The 24,434-nt window shown below is 42.8% G+C and overlaps 1 protein-coding gene and 1 long non-coding RNA gene across 2 annotated transcripts in view; both read left to right on the plus strand.

Moving 5' to 3' along the window:
* The window catches only part of LOC308177925, a 59,904-nt gene extending 35,648 nt beyond the window's left edge, over positions 1 to 24,256 (plus strand). Inside the window, exon 2 of the long non-coding RNA XR_013939504.1 lies at positions 281 to 24,256. This is a non-coding gene — a long non-coding RNA (uncharacterized lncRNA). The remainder of the gene's footprint in view (positions 1 to 280) is intronic.
* The window catches only part of LHFPL6 (LHFPL tetraspan subfamily member 6), a 141,286-nt gene that overhangs the window by 46,670 nt on the left and 70,182 nt on the right, over positions 1 to 24,434 (plus strand). The gene's annotated exons all lie outside the window — the stretch shown is intronic.

Raw genomic sequence — 24,434 nt, forward strand, 5'->3', positions numbered from 1 at the left:
CCTGGTGACAGGACGAGGGGGAATGGGCGAAAGTTGCGACAGGGGAGTTTTAGGTTGGATGTTAGGAAGTACTTCTTTACCGAAAGGGTTATTAAGCATTGGAATGGGCTGCCCAGGGAGGTGGTGGAGTCACCATCCCTGGAGGTCTTTAAAAGACGTTTAGATGTAGAGCTTAGCGATATGGTTTAGTGGAGTACTTAGTGTTAGGTCGGAGGTTGGACTCAATGATCTTGAGGTCTCTTCCAACCTAGAAATCTGTGATACTGTGATACTGTGAAAGTAATGTACCTGGGATAGTCTTGCAAGTATAGCTGGGTGGCAAGTCCTTTTTGGTTCTTTTTGGGTGGGAGAGAGGCTTGGGGTCTGTGCTGCACACGTGGGAGACATGGTCCTGCTGGTGGAGGAGCATGTCCAGCACATGCCAGAGTCCTAAAGCCAGCCTGGGAGACCCTTGGGGATCAGGCAATGGTGCAGGCTGCTCTGGGCTTCAAATGAGGGTCATGCATGACGCCTCTGAGATGAAATCTGCACTCATCTCCTTCCTTGCAAATGAGAAGCCCTGGCCAAAGCAGCTCCAGCACCCACAATAGCAGCGAGGTACAGGAAGGGAGCCTGCAGCCCCTTTCTTCTCACCTCTGCTTTTGGAAACCTCACCTTTTGCCTTTGGAAACCTGTTGCTTTCAGGCCGGTGCTTTGGAGAAGCAGCATTTGGGAAAGAGAGAGTATTTTTATTTTAGATGACTCCGGGAGAATCTCCCCTGGCACTGGATATCACTGCATGGGGCCAAGCTGTCAGCAGCTTGGTGGGTTGCAGACACAGCACAGGAGCCCTTATCTGCCTTCATTTCTCCTGGGAGAAATCCCATTTATTTTCCCATAGTGGTGTAGCATGGCGCTCCTTCACGGACATCCCAATCTTATCTGGCACCTGCTCCTTCAGGGGTGCTCAGAGGCTGCTTGGAGCGAGGGATGGTAGAAAGGAGATGCAGCAAAATTTAATAATAAGTCTTCACATTGATGAATGGTCTCTCACGGGCTTTTTTGGGTATCTGATCCTGTGCTAGTGCATACTGACAGCAGTCCACACACTGTGCCACCTGTGTCTGCCTTAAAAGACCCACAGATCCTTACTCACATGCATTATTCTTCTGCGAGTCATCCCACTGGGGTATATTATGTGAAGAAACATCTGAAGGGCTCAGTCCTGTGGAAACCGCTAGCATCAGTGGAGCTGGAAAGCTGTTATCGCTTCCTCAGGAAATCTCTGAGCTGCAAACTCATGCTGCAGGATAAGGAGACATTTTCTGCCAAAACATTTCATCTTTACCTTATGCCACACGTCTCATCTGAGGTAGTCCAGGGCTAGGTGAACCTCTACTGTCTGTCCTGGTTTGGTGAGAAGTAACAGTCACCTGGCATTTCTGAATCCCTTCTCAGCAAAGCCAATAATAGCTAATGAGCTTGCTGCTGACATTAAATATTTCAAAAGGTATTTCTTTTTAAATTAAGTAAAAGTATTTATATATAATTAAAAATAATTGTATTTCTTTCCAAAGGAAACAAAAGTGTAAAAGCAACTGCATGTACTTTACACAAGAAACTCCGAGAGAATAAATTTGTAGGCTGCAAATTTGTAGAGAGGTTTTTATTGCTTTTATCAGTTAGGGTACAGATGAGAGCTTTGACACGGGCAAACACAGGCATGCGTGCATGAAATTAATGAGAAGATTCTCAGAAGTCCAATAATTAGCAAATGTGCTAGGTCTCACTTTTATAGCTGGACTTCTACAACGTGTGGTGCGATTTACATTTGGCACATAGCGTTACTGAAATAGGAAAGGAACAGCAGAAGCATGAAGTTGTCCAGCTTGTTCCTGGTGGGGAACGGGTGCCTCTCCAGGATATAGGCATGAGAGGTTCCCCATCCATCACGAGCGGCTCCCTGGCCCCAGTCCTGCCTGGTCTGCTGTCCCAGAGACCACCAGGCATGGACAGATGCCCACGGAGCCGTCAGCAAGACGTGCCAGCATCGCTCCCCACCAGCTGCCTAGACGAACACCAAGAAGCTCTTCCCCCTTCCCTCCAGCAATAATTAAGATTTTTCTTAAAGCAGGCCTGGACAGGGGGTGGTATTGCCACAGGTCATTTGGAAGCATTTGCTAATGACCTTCTTGGTCCCGCTGCTGAATGCTAATTTACATTATGCATTTCACTCCACGGCAGTGCGCTCGCTGTCAGAAATGCTGACTCAAGATGCCAAGAGGTGAAGATGCTGGGGCTAGCAGAGATATTTAGTAAATCTGCCCAGGCTGCACTAATCAGGAAAGAAAGGGATAAAAATTCTGATTAGAAGTGACATCATTTAGCTTAATGCAATTTTTTAAATGCTTTTAAGGACATCATCTTGCTGAAGGTTCACATGCTATCTGCATCTTAAACCAAAGCTGTTAAAAAAGCCTTGCATATAATATCCAGATCTAATCTTACTCTGCCAGCCAGCAAGTTTCCAGGAAAAGCAGTGAGGATCTTTAATATAATAGCATTTAGTATAATGTGCAATTGATGCCAAGAGAAGAAAATGTAGAATTAGCTGTACTCACTTTGAAGGGCTTGAAACAAAGGGGGAATATTCATGAATAGCTGGAGATTCCTCAGATAATAGTAATGCCATAAATTTAGAATATTGTAACATACTTTGTAAAGCGAAGTAATTTTATATTCTAAGTAGAGAGCACATATAAAGAGCTTTCCTAGAGCGTGCTGCAGATTAATGAATTTCAAACAGACACATCAAAGCAAATCTAACAATAACACTGCCACAAATAAAAATACAACAGGAAGAAGTTAAAACACAAAGACAAAGGGCCAGTTTTTGCTCTCGTTATCCATATGTAGATCCAGCGTAACTTTGTTGATCTCTTCTGTGTCTCCAGGTCTGGGTGGGGATGACAAAGAACAGAATTTGACTCACGCGTGCATTAAAAGAGAGGAAAGCACAGAGCCATGAGCAAAAATAAAAGCCCCAGGGTTTTTGTGAGATGAGAGAGCTGGAAAGAACTGAGAGGAAAGCCCTGGAGAGGATGATGATGAGGTATCTGAGAGGCAGAGCTGCCTTTTGTGCTGGCACAGTGTTATCAGGGCTGTGGCATCCCTGTTTGGGTGAAAGCTGATCCATGATCAGCGGATCCAAAGGGAGCTGAAGGGAGGGATAGCTTGTTCCTAGGAAAACGTGGGGTTTTGGAAAGGCTTGGAGGGGAGGGGGGGGAATTTAAAGCACACTTGGGAGCATGGAGAAGGAACGGATCAGGGAGAAGAGGACTGGTCCCCTGCTTCATCCCGATGTGTGTGCTGCTCCCCTGTGGTGGACCCACGCTGTGGGTGAAGGAGTCACAGCGGGGTGGTGGGAGAGCATGGTGACCTCCAGGCCACGACTGGCACAGGGTGGGCAGCAGGCCGCCGAGGTTACCAGGCCCATCGCAGTCACGGCACCTGCATGTGTCTCCTTCTTACAGCATCGTCCACTTTGAACCAGCCGTGGCTTTGCCTCGAATCTTTGCCCACCATAGGGCTGATCTGGGGAGGCTCGCATGGTTGTGTGTCACCAGCTCTGGTTCTCCTAATTCTCCCCGGGCAGTGGAAGGGGGATGAAAGAGGGCTCGTCAGGTGGCTTTTGAATCCTCAGGGCCGTCAGTGATGCTTGAGACTCTTGAATGCTTCAGGTGGAATGAATAAATATGCAGATGTATCTTCTCACTGGGTGACTTCAGCAAATGTGTGGAGACGGCGAGGCACCAGAGCCTGCCCACAATGAACGTAGCTAAATATATTCCCTGGAAGCTGTTCAGTTGTTACAGTCAGGGAAGGTACAGTTAAGGTTGACACGTCCTCTCCCTTCTATTAGCTTTATTCTGCCTTTTATTGCCTTTGTCGTAACAAGCACATATACACATACATAAAGTGGGAGGCTGGGTAATGATGAGACTTGGCATGACATTGTGTTTGGGCTCCGCAGACACCCAGTGAAGTGCCGCTTGCCAGGTTCCCATTCAACCTGAAGGGATCAGGCTGTCCGCACATCGTATAGCAAAGGATTGCTTAAAAACAGAGAGTACTTGTGTCAAACTTGGAGGAAGTTTTGATTGAAGCCTGAAGAGGAGTTAGTGCTTCCTTCAGTGTTTCTAATCTGTCTAAATGACCCGCACAAAGAGCCCAGCTGCAGGCTTCTTATGTTTGCTCTTACCTGTAAGTGCAGAGCAGGCAGCAAAAAGAAATCAAAGGGATGTCAGATGTACTGAGAAACTGGGTCAGTGCACAGCAAATGGAATTTAATGTCAAAATATAAAGAAAATGGTGGGTAAAAACATGAAATAAATGAAGCTAATAAGAACAGCTCACAAAGAAAGCCTTTGGAATAGCAGTTGCCTCGTTTACTGAAAGGACTGAACGTTTGAGAGATTAGTTTCCAGACAATAAGTCAAAACCTGAGAACCTGCTAAAATACCTGACCACAGCAGTCGGCTCTTTAGCTTGGGAGAACTGCTTTCATTACATGGGTTATGGTCGGGGAGCTGACCCTGAGCAGGATGTGGAGCCTGCTCTGATTTCTGCAGATTTCCTCATTTTCAACCATTGCAGCTACATTTCTTCTGAAGTTGTGGGGAAAATTGAACTTAGTCCTTCTTCTGGGGAGAGCCACAGAATGTTTTGTCCATCTGAGCAAGGAGAAAGGACTCTGGGAGGCCTTGGAAGAAACCCAATTACAAAATCCATGGAGGACTTTAAGACATCTGTTTTTAAAGTTGTGGTAATATCCAGCGTAGTGCTTGATCAAATAAAGATCTGCTTGTTGAAAGCTGCTAAAAGGGACCAGGATGGGGAAACAGGGCAGGTCTTAAGCAGGCAGATTTCCCTGGTACTCTGCTGGAGGCCTAGGGATGCTGCTCGTACACTGTAATGGGAATAGGTAGTTGCAGGTCAGGAAGCCACATGGAATCTGACAGAGAAAAGTAGGAAGGAAAACTTGGAAATTAAATGGAGACTGTGAAAACTTACATTCTATTTCCTCTTTCCATATTGTGGCATTTAAGTTCAGGTGTAACCTCAGGACACTTCTCCACAGTGGGTGGGATGCCGCATGCCAGCTTTCGGTAGTGATGTGGGGGCTGAGCAAGGAATGCACCTGTGCATTCTTCTTGTTCAGTCCCGTGCCAAATGGTTTCTGGGTTGGGGTGTAAACCAGTGGTGATGCCAGTGGTGTTAGGCCAGAAAGTGGCAAGGATGGTAAAAGTAAGGATCTGAATTACCTAAATTGGTGGTAGCACCCAACAGGGACAGGTAGAGAATGGAAGGACAGGTGATACGTACTGGATATCTTCATCACAAACTTTTATCTTTGAGGTAGAAAGACACTGGTGTTATTCAGTAAATCATAAGCTGCCTTTTCAGAGGAAATAGAGCGTTAAATAGAAAACCTAAGTGAACTTTGATGAACCAAATGGTTCTATCATTTTTTCTTAATTGCACCAGGTGGCTCTCTCTGGGTCTTTCAGTGTATACCTGAATACTCTGCTGTATCTGTGAATTGTTACCTGGATTCTGATAGCAGGAAGCCTAAGGTGATGGTGACAAACTACCTTCCCCACATGTCCCTGCTAGAGAAATTTAGATCAAGAAGAAGGACCGCATGAATACAGAATATGCAGAAGCCCCCAGAGTGATGTACAGGTGGGGGCTCGAGGGGATCGTGCAAGGCAGAGTTTGCTGCCCCCAGGAACTGAGGCTGTTAGGGTGTAAACCAGCCCCTCCAAAAAACTACAGTGCCAGAAATTACTCTTTTCTGCCATATTTTTTTTCTGTATTGCTTCCTTCTGAGGGCAAGATGGCTTTCACACAGACTCCTACCTGAGCATGGGGGTAAGGGGTGGGGGCATACAGCACATGTCCTTCTACAGCCAAGTCCAAGCACAGCACTGCCCTTCCTTGAGAAGAATCTTTTTTGGCAGCTCTTGTAGATGAACGAGTTTTTCTTTAGGCCTCCAGTTTCTTTGTTCTTGTCACTTCAGATGCCACTGAGCCTGTATATTGATGACAGTGTGTCCCTTAGATAAAGGATGTCGGTTGCCAATGAGGGGTATTGATTTCTGCTGATTGCTAATGAGTAGGTTGAACTGTAACTTTGCATGGAGAAATTGAGCCGATTCAGGCCGTTGGAAGTGTCACTCAGGCTGGTGGAAATTTCCCAGCCACTGATTATCTGTGTGCTTCTTTGGCAAAGGCAGTTCCCTGGGGAAAAATTCTCACCCTCTCTTTCCCTTGGTCTCCAAAGCATGTTTTCACGAAACTGGTGCCTCGCCCTAGCTTAGGGTGGGGAATTCAGGGGAGCAGAGATCAGCCCTCACATCAGGAAATGAAACAAGGCAACGTATTCATATTCTTAAAGCAACTGCTTCTGGACTGTTGAAGTTCATCTACCTTCAGAGTAATATCACGCCATACATACCGTGTATGTATAATGCAATGATGTGATAATGTAGAGTACCTCCAAGAGTAGGCAGCCAGCTACCTCCCATCCCTACTGGATACGCAACTCCTTAACCTTATTTTCATGGATATTTTATCTGTACCAGCTGGTAGCTTCAAGTCACAGACCTTGGCCTCTGTGGAATCATTTCTGATGGGTCTTGAAAAAACTGTTCACTTTGTAGGAATGGAACTACAGTACACCAAAAAAAAAAAAAAAAAAGACTGCTTCATACAAACAGGTTGAAAAATCCTTCTAGATGAGTTCTAAACGATGGATCCTCTGTCATCCCTTGAGATTTATTCAGCTGAATTTTGATATTTTGATGTATCTCCTTTGCACTTTGATATATTTTTCTCCCTGTCAGCAAGTCACATCTGAAGCAGTAGCAGAATCTTTGCAATTAACTAGCATTTTGAAGAGTCACAGCTCCCTTTTCCCCTTCCCTCTCCCCCTCCAGTCTTCATCTAGTGTTATTCTTGCAAAGTCAGTGGCAGCTGGAGAACTAATCCCTTTAACCTCACTGTAGGATTTCTGAAATTAACTTTCTAGGAAGGAAACTTACTTTTTTTTCTGCACATTGAGGCTTCGGAATTACTCACTCCCCTTGAGCTATGCTGCTTTGATATCCCCATGATGGATGCTGTAGAAAACTTAAGACAGGTATTCATGTTAACATTAGTCAAAAGTTGTATTAGGATGTAGGTATGGTCATATGGGATGAGACTAATGCTCCAGCGAGTCAAGACCCACATTCAGCTGCTAAGAAGGAACTTTTCAATTGATTATCTGTGTAATTTTTCTCCTCTTCAGCTTGATAACAAAATGAAGGGTTGTCTAACAGCATACTGATCTTTAAGGTCTCTTCTGAGAGGTGGACAGCTCAGAAGAGGTGTCCTACAGCTCAGAAGAGGTGTCCTTTGTTTAGTTGTAGGTGTTTTTCCTCCCAACTATGTTATTTTATCCCTTATATGGCAATTATTAAGTTACCCAAGAAAGCTGGTTTGGATTAATTTAGAAATAGCGTATATTTTTTATAAGGGCCCTTCTTTCAGCTCATTTCATGCCTTGGTTTACCAAGCTTTAAGGAGGTCGGATGGCTTTGCTGAGGTCACACAAAGCTGTCTTAATGTGTCCGCTTTGAAGAGATCTCTGATCCCAATAGGTGTAGGCACATTATGGATGCTTCAGCCTGTGAATGGTAGCAGAGGAACGCGAGGTGGCTTGTAAATAAATTACATCATTTGGACGGTATGAAAGCTGGCTGGAAATGTTTTGTATTCCTTTCCTGGAGGCTCCTGGATGTGCAGAATAGCTGTTAAGGGTCTTTGTTGTTGTTGTTGTTGTTGTTGTTGTTGCTGCAGGGCCCTAAGTTTGCTGATAACATATGTTAAGTGTGACTTACAAGAAGATGCACCAAAGGGACTCGGCAGCGTGAAACTGTAATTAAGCCTCCACAGAATTTGGGCTTTTGGGGCATGCAAGTTAACACAGGGAAAACTTGGTGTGACTTTAATTGAAAAATACCTACGGTGAACAAAGTAGAGCTTGTAATTAGCTTCCCAGAAACCTCTGCATTGTGGAACTTGTTACACTTATTTATATATTTTTAAAATCAAGGGTTTAACCAGGCAAGATTGGCCTCTCAGCCAGTGACAGTATTCATCATTCCTGGAGGAGAAGGCCTTGCCCTTGAACCTCTGCCATACCTAAATGCCATCCCTCTCTTACATGAGAACAAAAGGGGACCTGGGCCATCAAATCCAGCCCTCTGATATCACAAGCACCCACACTATGTGATAACATCAGTGCCAAATGAACTTCTGGTAACATCCTTGTATTAATTCCTCAGTATGGCATGGGAGGGGAAAGCACCTGGGGTGCAGAGGGCCTGCTGGGGCAGGACAGAAGCCCACCATGTCCCAGATGCATCCCTGCTCCCCCCTCCAGCCTACCTACCCCACCAGGTAGTGAGGAAGGCACCTGGAGCAGAGCCCTGGAGCATGGTATGGTAACTTCTCAGCCAAAGTTCAAGGAGGAGAAAGGTTTGAGCTGCTGAGTCACTCCAACTGCTGCAATTTGTGAGCAAGAGAGGTGTGGGGAAAGAGCTTGGTCTTGTCGTTAGATATGCGATCAATCTCTTATTGAATTTTGCCCTTAATAATCTATGAGCAACTAATTTTTTTTTCTCCACTTCAGTATGTGGCATAGCAATGGGGAACCATCGCAGACTTGATGTTAATACACAGATAATCAGCACCCTAGTTAATCTCAGCATTCAGATTGCTCTGAGCCTGCCTTGCTGCCTGGCAGAGATAAATTAGGGAATGAGAGCGATATAAAACGATATTTTAAAACTATTAAAAACCAAGGCTGCATTTCAGAAGTTATTCTACCAATTACAGTGCTGATAGGATGTGGAAGTCTGTTCTCTGTTCTTTGTATAGAATATGCATACGTATGTGTATAAGTAATTGACAGTGATGGAGGTTTTTCTATTATTAAAGTTACTGTTTATCAATGAAAGTGATGGATGTCTGCTTTGTCCCCAGACTGCGTGAGGTCATTAAGTACAGAGCCTATAGCTCCTTCCTCTGTATCTCTGGAGAACCAGAAATCTCCAGGTCTCTTTGAAAATCGATGCAGCAGTTCAGGAGGATGCGGTTTCCAGGGGTGCCATGCACCTGGATCTGCAGGAGAGGTTGCAGTGGATCTTACATCTTTGCAGATGTGCCGCTGGTATCTGTATAGACTTTCCTGGAAAGTTTTCTGGGAAAAGCCTCTGTCTTTGTGGACCCCAGATCTTGTGGATACAGTGGCAGAATGAAATGCTGAGGCTTGTACAGAAGCTTGAGGGAGGCTGAGTTGCACTGTTCAAGGAAGACCAGCTCTGCGTGACCAGTTCAATCTCCTTCCAAGTCGCTGCACAGGACTTTGTGAAATTATTGAAGATAAGGTTTTGTGACCTTTGTAATCACCCGATTATATATGGATGATATATGTATCGGTAAAGAAGATGTTGGTATTTAGACATTCAGAAAAGTTCCTCACTGGTAGCAATTTGGCATTCAGGCCAGCACAAAACCTATATATCCTCTAAGTCCCACGCACACACTTAGCATTTAATTCCAAATTCCAGGCTTCAAACTGGCTTTTGCATGACATGAGTTGCTTGAGAAGCATATGGGTATTCAAAGGATGTAACTACTTATCAATATTAAATCATTTTCTTATCAGAGTGGTGCTTGTACAACAGCTGCTGTACCTCAGCACACTGAATTCTTTGCCTTCCTGGTTTCCAAAGCATTTTCTGTGGAAAGGTTTTGTTCCAGTGGAGATGGTGAAAGACTTTGTGGTCTAATCCTACTGGACGAGTGGACTTGTGTCTTCCTTACCTAAAAAGCAAGGAGTACCTACTCAAAGCAAGGAGTTGATCATGAAAGATCTCTGATGAGCTTTTGGATGATGCTGGGATGAATTAGCTTTTGCCTCTTGTAGCATGCATCTCGTTATGCAGTTGTGAACAGAAGTGCATATCTGAAAGAGCTGCTGGCTTTGAAAGATCAAGCTCTTTTGATCAGGAGCTGGGAACACTGGCAGAGTCACTTCTGGAGCAGTACCATCTTGCCTTCTCCTCCCCATGGCTGTTTGGACAGAAAGAAAAGCTGGTCCCAGTCCCAAGCTTGTGCTGGCAGGCTTGTGTTTAATTCTGCCCTGCCACAGCAGTACCTGGTTGTGACACTGAGGTACGTTGTTTTGTTCCCGAGGACCCAGATACTTTGATGAACCTCAGGACATTGCAATGGAATGAAGAGCCTATGCAGAGCCAGTTACAATGGGAGAGGTGGCTTGGGACCTACAGGAAGTTGTTCTTTAATCCATACCCCAGGTAACCATTATAAACCCAAGCTGCGTTCTCAGTTTTGCAACCATCAAGCCTTTTTTTTTTTTTTTTTTTTTTTACAGCAGCACTGAGTAACAAAGCATTTAAAAATACCTAAGCATAAACTCATGACCTCTGAGAGTTTTTCAAAGCAGTGCTTTGCTATGTTGCAGTTTTGGGAGACAGCCCAAAAATCTCCCTGAGGAGAGACCAGAATAGCATCCTTAGAAATGTGTGTGAGTTGGAAAGGATTATAAGGATTAAAGAATGCTCATAGCACTCCTTAGGTAGAGGCTGACTTGCAAACCTGAACCAAAACCCAGTTTTTAAAAAAAGTAATTTTGAAAGCTTAATGTTGCATCCCTCCAGTGCTGTTGTTAATTAACTGATAATCTTCTGTAAGGCTTTATGCTTGGGGAAACCTGTCCGGGAGAGCCCAAATCACCATCCTTACTAGTTACAATAATAATCCTTCCGTTGATGTCCCTTGGCTTTGGGTCAGACCCTAAATGCATATAACATCAAATTATATGGCAACTTTGCATTTTCCATTGAACTCGGCAACAACAAAGCAGTCTCCCATTGTGCATTATCGGAAAAGTGGACTCCACAGAAAAGTAAGTGAGAAAAGCCTCCCAACAGCATTTGTTCAATTGTTGGCTGCTGCTACTTTTATTAGAGGAAATATTTGCTCATAATTGTTATGCTCTCTGGTCACTTGCTGGCAATGTTCATAAACCAGTGACAAAGCTGTGTCAGAAAATGCCAGCTCTGATTTATCCACCCTTAGGGGCAGATACAAGCCAGGGAGGAGCTTTGAAACCTGTTAGGGCAAACTGTGGCTGCAGCGACAGGCTGCTCAGGTAGGGAAGCCCACATTTCCGTGTCTGAAAGTGGTGATAATAGCATTCATGAAGGCTGGTCAGTTATTTCTGAGTTTGTCTAAAGTGTAAGGCCACCTGCCTGTTTAGTGTAAACGCTCTGCTTGGGAAGCCCTTCATGGTGCGTAAGGGAGATGACTGAATGATTGAGAGGGATTACTGCGTTGCTGTCTCTGGATCCAGACAGACCCTGTGACTCCCTGGCTCACAGGCTAAAACGAAGCAGATTTATCACCAAATATCACCCCAAGAAACGGCAGGGACTGCTGATTTCTCCACCTCAACGTGAATGGAAGCTGCCTGGGTCAGACTGCAGCAGCAAATACTGGGACCTCCGTACAGCCACAGTTGACCATGCTGGACTATGATGCTTTTGACAAACAGGCAGCAATGCAGTTATTTTCCGAAGAGGGCAACCCAAACTTGTCTGAATAATGAGATTTTTCCATGCAGTTCCCACAAGAGTTTTGTTTGTTCAGGAAACAAAGAAGCATAACAGGACTTTTAAGTCTATAAATGAGACCATATCACTCCTCTTCATATTTACAACATGGATAGCGCTGTCGTCTTTGGTATCAACACCAGAAGGACTGTTTGCTCAGAAAACAAGCCCTCATGGTTCAGGAAATTACCATTTAAATTTATTTTATTTTATTAAACTTCTACTGTTTGGCTACCCACAGTGTAGGAGCACTGGAATGTATACAAAGCAGCAAGCCTGCTGAAGTCTAAATCAGACTTTAATAAGGGAATGTCATGTTTCATTTAAAAGCTTCTCCTTACCTTCCTTTTTCGTGCCGTCAAGTGAAAATAAAACTAGGGTTATAATTACATAGCTGCCTCCGCTCCACATTATCTGCGAGATCTCTCACATTTCTTTCCACACCTTTTCCTCTCCTCCCTAGCTTTGCCGCTTGCTTAACAGGCTGTCAGGATCCCGGCGCTGCCTTGAATAAGCAGATGACTAGCTGTGGTCCTTGTTCATTACGAGGTGACAAGCTAAAGGAGTAAATGCCTACAACATGGAAAGTTTCATGCCGCAGGGTGTCAGCCCGACGTGGTTGGGTGGAAAATGAGGTGGCCTGAGCTTCCCCACTCTCTCTGGAGCGTGAAATTGGACAGAGACCGACTGACAGATGCTCACCCTCCTTGGGATCTTACTGCTGCTTTTCAGATCCACCCTGCCACATTTCTGCATTATGCTCATGCAAAATGCTGTCACGCCTTGCTTCTCCTTTGAGTGCTTGATAAATGTTTTGGCCCAAATCCTTCTTTTTATTCTCCTTTAGCCTTTCCTTTTCTTTCATTCCTGTATCTTATACCCTTTCTTCCTGCTTTTTCATGTTCTGCTTCTTCACACTTTTCCCTCTTCCTTTCTCTCCCGTTCTTCTCTTTTTCCTTCAAATGTGAACAAGCCTGTTGATCCCCAAAGATCAACAGCCTTGTGTCTCTTGGCCTGCCCTGAGGTCCTGCCTCCCAGTTCTGGTCCATTCCCTGCCTTGTGGTACCCCCACAGGGCTCCCAGGACTCCAGAGAGGCTCCACGCACCCACTGGGATGGATCTCAGGTAATTGGGACCCCAGCCTGTAGTTTTTCCAGGCAGGGATTTTCTGCCTCTGTGTTGACTAAGTGGCAGAGGGGCTGGAAGACATCCCTGACCTTAGGCTAAACAGGGTTGAATGACTGCGTCTCTGATACTTAAGACATCTGGAGTAGGTTTATTTTGGAGAACTCTACTTGGATCTGGCAAAAACAGAGCTGGGAGGTGCGTTTACCTTAGGAGTAGGGGAAACCAATGGCCCAGAGCTTCAGCTCAGTCCCTACCCTTCTTTTATTTAGTAGGTTGTGTTTGGTATTTGTGTGACTGTACAATCATTAATAGAAGAAAGTGCTGATCCTGATCAGCACTGATCAGGTCATGGTATATATAGGTAATAATAAGATTGTGAAATTACAAATAAACTCCAGTGGTGTTGAGTTTAGTTTAGTACTGCAGGTGATCATGTCGTACAACAGCCTTATTCAAAAAGTAGATACTTTCTTTTGAGATGGATGATTGTTTCCTTAAATTATGAAAGTATGTTGCTGAATGCTATATTCACTATGGGATTTTGCCTTTTGAACATTAATCTGTGGTTATACAGACTCTCTCATCCCAGAGACATCAGCGCTGCCTCCAAGAGTGGCTGGCCCACCTTCTCTACCTGAGGTGGCTTGTTCTTGCCAACTCCCTTGAGCAGCATCAGCATACACTTGCACTGCCATACAGGTTAGGTAAGTGATGCAGCTGAAAGATAAGATTGTGGAAAAAAAATAAAAATATTAACCTGACTTGATGAGATGAGCCCCACCATGCAGCTATATGAACACTGGAGCTAGAACTGTGGCGCTGTAGGGAAGAAGAGCCAGGGGTGTGCAGGAGGACCTATTCTGAGCAGCCTAGATTTATAACAAGGCTGAAGTGACTCTATTACTGCAACCTTAAAATTGCCACTTTTGCTAGCCCTCACAAGAGACGAGAATGAACTAACTGCACTTTCACTGTGCTTTATCTGATGAAGCCTCTTTCAAGGTCTTCATAAAAGTAGGTGGCATTGTTCTGAGCACAAGAGAAATGCTGTTTAATGGGAAAAATAGTGGCTGAACACTTGATAGTTAAAGTGCCAGCCATTGGCATGGACAGGCTCACACTGAATGCTAATTTAGCCCAGGCAGCAGACAGGAGCACAGAGGTTATATGACACAACTGGTTGCTCTCTGATTCTGGAGCTCTCTGATAATACGGGTCTCTTCATCTGGAATAGCTGCTTGAATATATCACTGTGACAAGAAGCCATATTCCGTTTAAATTTCTTTAAGCTAGTACACTTAGCAATTTACCATGCTCCGGCTTTTAATAAACACTTATCAGAAATAATTCATGGTAATTTTTGATCAGGTACATGTGAACATGCAGTAGCAGCACTCAGTGGAGATTTCAGGAGCTTTGCTGCTAAAGCCTCTCAGATGATCTGAATTCATTTGTAGGCTCACTGATCAAAAGGAAACCACTATTGGCATCTAAATATTAAAGATTCAGTTTGTAAATGATCATACTCCTTTGTAAAGCCCAATGGATGGGAATAATTTTAAAGGATTTAAACATTTTTTTTTTATTTCTTGTCTTGCTTATTCGTATTATCTGTGGCAAGATGCTGGAGCAAAGCACAGGATTAATCTGACCAATTTATCATTTACTGCCATGATGTTAATGTATTGTACACAGAAGTCTGTGGATGTGCCAAGCAACATATTATTTACTGAATATAAAACCCATTATTTGTTTCCTAGTGTATACAGACAATGGACTGATAGGAAACATGACCTGTCAAAGCCCACTGCTTTTGCTACATGAAGTATTCTGCACTAATGCAACTCCATAATAGTAGACCCTAATAACAATCCATGAAATTGAATGGTTCCGGTAAGGATTGACATCCATTATGATTCCTTTTATTTAATCAAAAAAACACATTTTGGAAGTGCTGTACATAAAGAATGAATGGACTCAAAAGTTCAGCCCAGAATTTATTTGCCAAACCTGAGTTTCTTGGAATTAGCACAAAGTACGAAATATCTTTGATCCTGCCTCAGAACAAGGGCTGGATTGTATCTTTTGTCCCTTCCAGCTCAACGTTTTATGATTCTGTGGAGTCAGTGACAAAATATCATGGAGCAGATGAGACTTTCACCTTGCAGATCAAAAAAGGCAGACAGATAAAGTGACACCAGGAAACCATATCAGCAGAAAAGCAACAAATATAGGCAAAAGCAGTTTCAGTTTTATAGTCCTTTATCTCCTGCTGGGAAATTTTCCTGCTCTATAATTCCAAGCTGTTCTCTGCTTCATGTATACCATATAGATTTGCTGATTTATAGTTGTGGCACTTTTATTACCTTTAATATTGCCTGTGAGTGTAGCTCACACAGGCTTCACTTTTCTAACACAATTGTGGAATTGGAATAATGCAGTGGATAAGTACTTGTTTCTTCTTATTCTCTTCTTTAAAGAAATAAGGCCACTGTGTGTTGCTTCCACTGTTTGGAGTTAGCCTTTCTCTCATATTGGTTGTGTTCTACACAAAGCATCCTGATTTGTTTTCCAGGTCATTTCCAAGTTTTGTTCTTCTTAATTGCCAAGCACCCTGTGTTAGTTGGTTTCTCATGGACAAACAAACGGGATGACAAAACACATTTGGTTGGTGGTGCCAAGCACAAAAGTCATCGTCTCTGAATTTAAGTGTAATGTGCTTTGCAGAAACAAAACACTGTTACCAATACAGTTGAGACTTGCAAATAAAGAAAATCAGCTTGTAAACATGCAATTAAAATGACTTGACACATTTTCCTTTGTTTCCCTCCTTTTTTTTCTGTTTTGTACTTAATGTCTTTGCCCATAACATGATCATCTCATATCATTTTCTCCTTCATCACACTCTTGAATAATAAATAAAAGTTGTGCTAGCATAAACCCTAAGTGCAAGCTTTGTTTGTAAAACAGCAGTGTTTCTAATTCAAAGTCAATATGTTGATAGACTTTGGAGTGTTAAAATACTGTTGTTTCTTTTCAAAGTGTATTTTTTTTTCTGGGTGCTGTGTTAGTATTACAGCCTTGTGCCTGTGGCTGAAATAGGTGTTTTTGCACCTGCTGTGGAGTTGCGAGTGCTGGTGCTAACTCTGCTGTCTCCTGTTTCTGGTGAAATCGATGGTTTCGGGTCCTCTTTGATCTACGTTAATTACAGAGGGGCATGAAAGCAATGTTAATTGCTTAGCTTCTGACTCTTGTTCTTGTACTCAGAAATGCATTTCTCCTCCCATATTGACTCTGTGGATGCTAACGCATGGGTTTTATCCACCAGCGGGCCATGCCTTTGCCAGTTTGCTGTGACCAGAATTTGAGCAGCAATTCGTTCTGTTCAGATGTGTGCTGACCGGTGCAAGAGTAGGCTCCTTGCCTCGGAGTTGCTTCCTGTTGGGTGTGAAACCTGAGCAAATAATTCTCTTTCTGAAGAGAAAGCTTATATTGTTTTCTGGATGTTTATTCCCCACTGTGTGGGTATTAATCTCTCTATTATAGGCAATATTAATAATTGACAGAGGGCAGGAAATACAAACAGCTTTAATCTGAGCTTCGTGCATTTATTTAACAACAATGTATTCATTTTTAATGGCATTATGGATTTTTAAGTAGGGAAAAAAGTGCATTCAGTCACTGGGGTGTGATTGAGGTCTTACATTCCTACATGGGAGAAAAAGTTCAGACCTGACCTTGAGGCATTTAAACATAATCTTAAATAGTCACGATAGTATTGAAACCTACTAATTCTTGTAGAAGTATCTTCAAAGGAAACCGTGATAGGGTGCGATCACTGGAATGTGTTTATATAGGTCTGTGAATTGCTACCTAAACCCATAACACGCAAGATAGCACCTCAGACGACCCTTATTAAATAGCCCATTATTTGAGGGGCAGGTCATAGAATCTACCACTGTTTAATATATTTAATATGTTTTGGAGGACTGTACAAACAAAAGCCTCCAAGCTAACTCCCAAGGCCAAACATGATGCCAGATACTAGCCTATTGTAGTCTACCCTGCTATTCAGATATACCAGAGATAACCAATCTTGTATCTTTAAGTGCCCAAAATACCTTTGAAAATATAGCCCATAGAAATTTTTCTCTATCAGGCTATTGAGCATCCCCTTCCTTTGTGATGTGCTCTCTAGCTAATCTACTTGCTGCCTACTCTAGGCAAGGAGGGATTAAGGTGTTGGTGTTGGTACTTCATGATGTTTCAGGAAACATTACTGAGATCATACTAAAGGAGAACAGGAAACATTTTTGAAATCCCAGGAATTTCTGAGGACAGGAAGGCATGTTTCCAGTTCAGCCTAATCCAGGACAGCCAAAAGGCTGGGGAGGGATAGGAATTTTAGGTGCCGTGAGGGATATAACTGATGATAAGTGGTAACATGCATACATTGATTTTTTTTTTCCTTCTTTGATTACCTTTGGCCGAGAGAGAGATAACAAAAACATCTACTGCATACTTTGGCATGGAAATATTTCCATACATGTGGGCAGAAGCAGAAGTTGCCTGCAGCTGACAATGGGTGGTAGCTAGTGTTTATTTTGTGATGGTTGTCTTAGACAAAGTCCTTTGGGGATCAGGGGCTTTCCCAGCTGAAGGTAGACTGTCAAGGGAATTATTCCACACTGGTACGTGATAGAGATGCTGCCACCTTGGCTTCCCAAGGTCTGGTTCAGCCAAGCTTTACTCCTATGAGTAAGCCTTCCTCAGGCTAGTTTTCTCTCATCAGATTTCAGTGGGTAGGAAGCACTTTGATGTAAAGGAGATCAGGCTGATGGGAGGTCTTGTGCCATCACTCTGATTTCATCAAATGCAGGATAGCAGTATGCCTTCAGTGTCTGTAAAGCTGCCCTAGTGCCAGGTTGTGTTTGGGTTAAGCGTGTCTTCTTTCTCAGCATATTATCTGAAAGATCTGCAAGAAGATTTAGCTCTAGCACGTTACTTCAGTAATCTGGCTATAAAGGCTTCCAGACCAGAGCAGATAGTAGGCTGCTCAGCTCATAACACAAGTAGCGGAGGTCAGGGTATGCCTACCTGTCTGCTAGAAGTGCACTGAACATCTCTCTCTGTAGCAAGATTGGACAAGATTGTGTCTACCATCATTACCTTGGAAGATGTGTGCCCCTGCAGTGACGAAATACTCTTACTCTGCTACTTGAGAGCTTCTGCAGAGAATGTCCCGCAGCCCAAAAACAGAAATCCTACGCCCCAAAACTCCACTCCTTTCGATAACTGCTACTACTTCAGCAAGATCATCAGTATAATTTACAAACCAGGATAAAGAACAACCTGAGGCACCTTCTGAATTAGTGGATAACTGGCTAACAATAGAGAACTATCTCTAAAGCCCTGTTATTGTTCCCAAGAAGAATCATTTTGTCCAGTGCCAGTTTTGCTTAAGGAGAGATATCAAAGGAAGGATTAAAAGAAAGAAGAGCTATTATAGGCATGAACACCTTCATTTCCCTTCATCCAGAACACTGAAATCTGTAGGAGTCTTGTGCACGTATCTGACAGCAGAATTGGGTCTCATCATTTGCAGCTTCTCTGCCTTTTTTTTTTTTTTTCATTTTGTGCTCCTCCAGTCATTTCAAGATTTTGAATAGATGTGGTGACACAATGGCTTTCCCTGCCACTGCCATGCTCCCTCTGATAATTCTGTCTCCTGAACTCCATCTGCACCCCCAGCCCAAAGTTTAAATAGGGCATGGCTGGAGCCCTTTCAGCCACGTTTGGTGGGACTTTACTGCTTTGGAGTCATGTTAAAGCTGATATATAGCTCAATCTACACTGCCCACAAAAGGTAATTGTTCAATTTTATTTTTATAGTGCTTCAATTTACAGCAGGTAGTTAGATTTTGTATAGGCTTATGCATTTCAGATGGCAAAGCCCTATCATTTTAGCGCAAAGGTTTCATGTAGCCACCTGCAGACTGTATTTTGTAAAGCCTTGCAATTTCTTGTTCTGGGTTCTGGGACAACTTTGTTACACCTGTGGTTTAATATCATGTAGGATTAATCATACCCTATAGGCAGCTCTGCAGCTTTTGTCTTTGCTTCTGGAAGAAATGCTGTAGAGGTGTCCAACCACATTAAGGGGGAAAACATTCTCTATGTTATTACTTCGCCATTTTTCCATGATAGACGGGCCATTGGATTGTTGTGATGGACCTGCAGCTGCAGGCATTGCATGTGAGTTTGTCCTTGCATCAAGCTATTTCATCTGTAAAAATGCATTCCTGGGGTCCCAGGCCTATTATGAGCTTTGGAGACTAGCCCAGGCTATGAATGCTATTATTAATTTAATTATTTCCCCCAGATCAGAGAAACCTTATGGGACACTACGAGAAAAAAGAAGAGGCTGGTAGTGAATGGCTTGGATAGGAATAACCTATATTAGAAGACAACCAAAATAAAGGCAAAGAAATTTGGCTTTCAAAGGAGACCTCACAATGGTGCCTCATTTAATGATACATCATTAAATCAGATATACTAGTTGGAATTGAGTTTTGAGCCTGTGGAGTGTTTGTTGGTAGTTTCCCCATGCCAAAGTCTTACGTCTTTGTCTAATGTCTCACTTGGAGGTTACAGGGGAGCAGACAACTGTTTGTTCTGATGCTGTCAGTAAGGTGAATCTAATATCCTCTCACCAGTGATGGTCGATGTATCTGAAAAAGAAGTTCTGGATGCTCCAGAAAAGTTCAGGTTGCTAATGGGAAAATCTCTTTCAAAACTGTATCAACAGAGAGCACACATACGACAAAAATGTTTTTCCTTCTCAAATCTCGATTGCTGCTGAAAGGTTAAGCATGAATAATTCTGTCACTCCTAACTGTTGCTCTTGCCTCTATATCATTAATAAATACATTAACCAACAGTTATAGTGTGGAATTTGTGGGCATCCTGCTGTTAATCTTTTGCCACAGTAAAACTAAGCTGACTATTTTCGTTCTTTGATCTCAGTCTCTTAGCCACTTTCCAATGCATGACAAAATGTTACCTCCCATCCTGTGACTACTCATTTTTCATAAGAGTCTCTAGTGAGGGACTTGGTCAAAAGCTTTAGCAAGTTAAAATAAATGGTCTCTAGTGGTTGCTAAGGGACAGGGCATTTTGGCTCTCCATGTGAAATGTGTGAACTGCAAAAGTATTTGAAGGCCAAGCTTTCTTACCCGCAAGGTATGACCACGGGAGTCAGATTCATCTCAGCTGCCTGTAGCTGTCTACCTGCCAGTTGCCTAATCCAAGTTAGTTATCTAGGCTATGCCTTTAGTCACTGTAGAGGAAAAGAACCTCCAAAGGGCAGTTCATTCCATCCTAAAAAAGCATGTTTAAATGTTTCATTTACTGTAATTCTTGTTTCAGTGGCAAAGCTGGTTTAAGTAGCTGCCACTCCCAAATTTGCAATTCATGTCTCTTTGCATATGCTGGTACAGCTGTTGCTGGGACCATGCTAGAAGAACGAAAATGAATATATTCAGCTTTTTTTTTAACCTCATAAGAGACTCTTCTGGAAATTAAGGATATGGTTTCACAGGCAGCTGAGTTGATTTAATGGCTAATTAGCACTGAGAGGTGAAAGTCTCAGTCATCTTCCCTCCTCCTCTCTGACAGGAGTGGTCTACTACTCCCTTCCCTGCCCAGCCATGTGTTTCTGTCCTCTCTCTGTCAGCACGATGCTCCTGTACTTGCATGATGAACTTGTCAGGGAAGAGCAGAAAATGAACGATACTAATAATAACTTTTTTTAGCCACATCAAGTCCTTGCTTTTGTTGTTATACCTACCAGAGTGGTAGCACTGGTGGTGAGGGAACAGACTGAGAAGGAGGTTGGGCCAAACCACTTGGTAGTAGTGTGTGTTTCTTTGGATGCAAAATGACTCATGAAACCCACTACATAGTCACTGGGTGAGAGGTAAAGTTTTTACAATCACAGAATCATAGATCATAGATCCTATGTTGTGCTTTATGTTGTGCTTTAGAGCAGGTTGTCCAGGACCATGCCCAGATATTCAAAACCTGAATGGGCATGGTCCTGGGCAACCTGCTCTAGGTTGTCCTGCTTGAACAGAGAGGTTGGACTAGGGGAAAAAAATAGCAAATTTTAGTTTGGAAAAAACATTTAGTTAGGAAAAATTTCTTCTCAGAAAGAGCAGTCAGGCATTAGAACAGGTTGCCTAGGGAAGTGGTGGAGTCACCGTCCCTGGGGGTGTTCAAGGAAAGGTTGGACGTGGTGCTTAGGGACATGGTTTAGTGGGTGACATTGGTGGCAGGTGGATGGTTGGACCAGATGATCTTGGAGGTCTTTTCCATCCTTAATGATTCTGTGTTCTATGAAAGGTTCTCACGAGGTACTTTCCAACCTCAACATCTCTGTGGTTCCCTGATTAGGAACTGTCCCCCACAAAGGCTTTTATATGTCAGCCAGATCAGCGGTAGGATTTACAGCCTGGTTATAATAGCTTAACTGAGAAGGTGGCAGACTGGATCACAACAGCGTGAACACTTTACTGAAGGTGTTGTGGAATGGAAATTTTCTAAACATTTCTTGCTGCTGCAGTAAGCATCTTTTTGAGCAACCTTTATATAGCTGGGAGTAATTTTGTTCACTCCAGGTATCTATTTCACATCATTGTTTGTAGGTGGGGTCTTGGTGCTGCTCAGACTAAATGGCTAACTCAGGTGGCTGAGGTTTGGCAAGATGAGTGTCACTGTAAGCTGCTAAATATCAGTGCTCCTTGAGGTCCAGAATGCAACCGTTGTGAAGGGTTGGATATTGCCGCCTCAGAAGGCTCAGGGAAAGTCTTTCATGATATGTTAAAATCAATCCAGTCCTGGGCCTGGTTTTTTGATGTTAATGTTGTGCTTGGAAACCTCAGCTGATCACTGCACTTTTCTGACTTCCTGTCTCTAACTGATTTAAGTGGCAACTCCATTAGGACATCACAAATGATGTGGTAATTTGGTATTCTCGGAGCCTCTTCACTTATTTAAAAAGAACGAAGGCTATGGGTGAGTCATCCATTATTTATTGATAGCACTTAAGGCACTGCAGTAGATGTTGTTGCAAACGGATATACCACGTGACTGAGAAATTAAAGTCTGTGGATGACACTTTCTAAAGATTCTTTCAAAAGGTCTTTCAAAAGGAAAAATTTCCAAGCTTTGACAGTTTTGAAAGGGTTGCTCTGGAAGATCTTGCTAAGTTGTATGAATGTCTACTTTCAGACAACACCAAAAAGCCACATAAATTCCTCTGCATCCTCAGCTGCTCAGATGTTGTACATACCAGGCGAGAACAGGACCCAGAACCTAGCCTTTCAACACCACCTTCAAGACTTGCTGGTCTTCAGGGTGTTTCCCCAAAGCAGGACCTCCTTAGAGGGGCTGTGAACGCACCAAGTCACAGCAAAGGAGGGATCCAAGAGGAGGGACCCTTCTCTGTCTGTAGAGGTCATACCCACACTTTCTTTTGCTTTTTTTGCCAAATATAAGGCATATTAGATTTTGACCCATGTGTTGTTGTCTGATAACATAAACCTACTCAGAGGCTTCCTTTCTTATGATCAGTATATCTAAAATCAGATATTAATAATATCTAATATCATGTATTTAATATACATGAGTTAAACTGATCAGGAGTCGAACTGATAACTGCTGGCCCCAGAAGCACTGTAAGTTAGAAAAATCTAGGGCTAAAATATTAGACTGGGAACCATCACATTATCTTGGAATGCTTACAGCATAATGTTGATGTCTGAAATAATTATCTAGACACTCTTCATACTCAAAGGGAGGAAATGGGCACTTACGGGCTGTGATTCATCTGGCCAATTTTAAATGTCTTGCTTTGTCTCAGAAACTTCTGTTTCTCTCAGCGGACTATGAAGGAAGACTAGGTGAGCAGATCAGATGAAGAAATCCAAATGGAAGTAAGATGAGGCTGCTCGTAGTGTGTACCAACCACAGCCACGTATTTGTGCGTATTCTCCCTTTCTGTGTGGGTGGGAATCAGCCTCTTCTGTAGAAATCAGACTGCTGCAACCCAACAAGTGTAATAAAAACTTGAATTCAGCTGGCTTTCAGGAAATGAGAAAATCAGTGTGTGGCTGGAGGAAGAACATAAAGGAGGAGGCTTTACTGGTTTAAAAGCACCAAGACAAATATAAAACTGCTGGCCTGTTCTTTAGGCTCCTGGAAAATAGGTCCAGTCTGTTGTTCCTATGAGCATTTCACTGAAAAATGCAAACCCATGCCAAGTGAGATATTTGCTTTTAAGTTTTTGCAGGATGTGGAGACATTCAAACTCATATTCTTCTCTGCTATTTGTACATGTCGCAACACTTTCCACCTTTTCTAAGTGTCTTACCAATGTGCAGAAAGGTTACTAGGTGCAGACTTGAGCCAACCGAAGATTCTCCATCTGTACTTGAAAATTGCAAAACTGCCGTGTCTCTGTACATAATTAGCTTGAGCACTGTGCCAGACTAATAGTACTGCATAGCTTCCAGATTATATCTGGAGAGATGGAGACATCAGTAACTTAGGCATCTACCATGCTGGGCTGGAAAATATGCTTGTGATACAAACACTTATTTTTTTTTCTTCTGTTGAATGTTATGTAAAAAAAAAAAATCAAAAACATCATTAGTGTGATTAGGTCTGCTTTCTCTGTAAATTGGTGGTAGCCCAGTGCTAAAGTCTTGTGCTTAATCTTTAGAGGAGATTTGAACTTTGCTACAGGATTCTTCTCTCAATATATTTATTTTCTGAAGTGTCTTTGTTGCTGTGCTGCTGCGTCTGAGTGGATCAGAAAACTTGCAGTAAACAGGAAGTCAGAGGAGATAAACACGGGGTCCCTTTTCAGGTTTTGTGGAACTCTGAAGGACGAGTCATTCTGTACCAGTGCTGAAAATGTTGCATACATGCTAATATCAAAAACTGCCAACCCCCAAAAGTATCTGGTTTCCACTGGCAGGAGGAAAAAAAAAAGATTTATATATATATATATATATATATATAAAAGATACATTTATATAGAAATACCTATATCCTTTACATATATATATATACGTATTAATGCTAGTCTTCTTTGCTTTCACAAATCCTGGATATTTCTAGAATAGACTTTCTGTTTTCAACCACCCCCAACAATCAAAATAATATGTTTAACTCCTCTCCATGTATTTTTATTGTCGATGCTGGAAGCCTAGAGGATACTTATCTCCTGACCTTTCCCATGGCAGACTGCAGAGGAGCTGGTGACCAAAAAAAACCAAAACAAACCAAAACAAAACCAATCTTGCACTACTGTGCAGGGCTCCTTGAACTTTTCCAAAGCTTCACCTATATGAAAGATTTTAAAATGATGAATCAGCGAATTCTGGGGGAAGGTGCGGTTGAGTGGAATTTTCCTATCCCCTCTTTTCTGCCCAGGTCACTGGCAACACTCCCATTTATATAAATGGAATCAAGGTTTCATGTACATTCTTGACTGCAATATTGTGCCAATAGGTG

The sequence above is a fragment of the Anser brachyrhynchus genome (genome assembly GCF_964034855.1).
Source record: "Anser brachyrhynchus genome assembly, chromosome: 1".
NCBI classification, from domain to species: Eukaryota; Metazoa; Chordata; class Aves; order Anseriformes; family Anatidae; genus Anser; species Anser brachyrhynchus.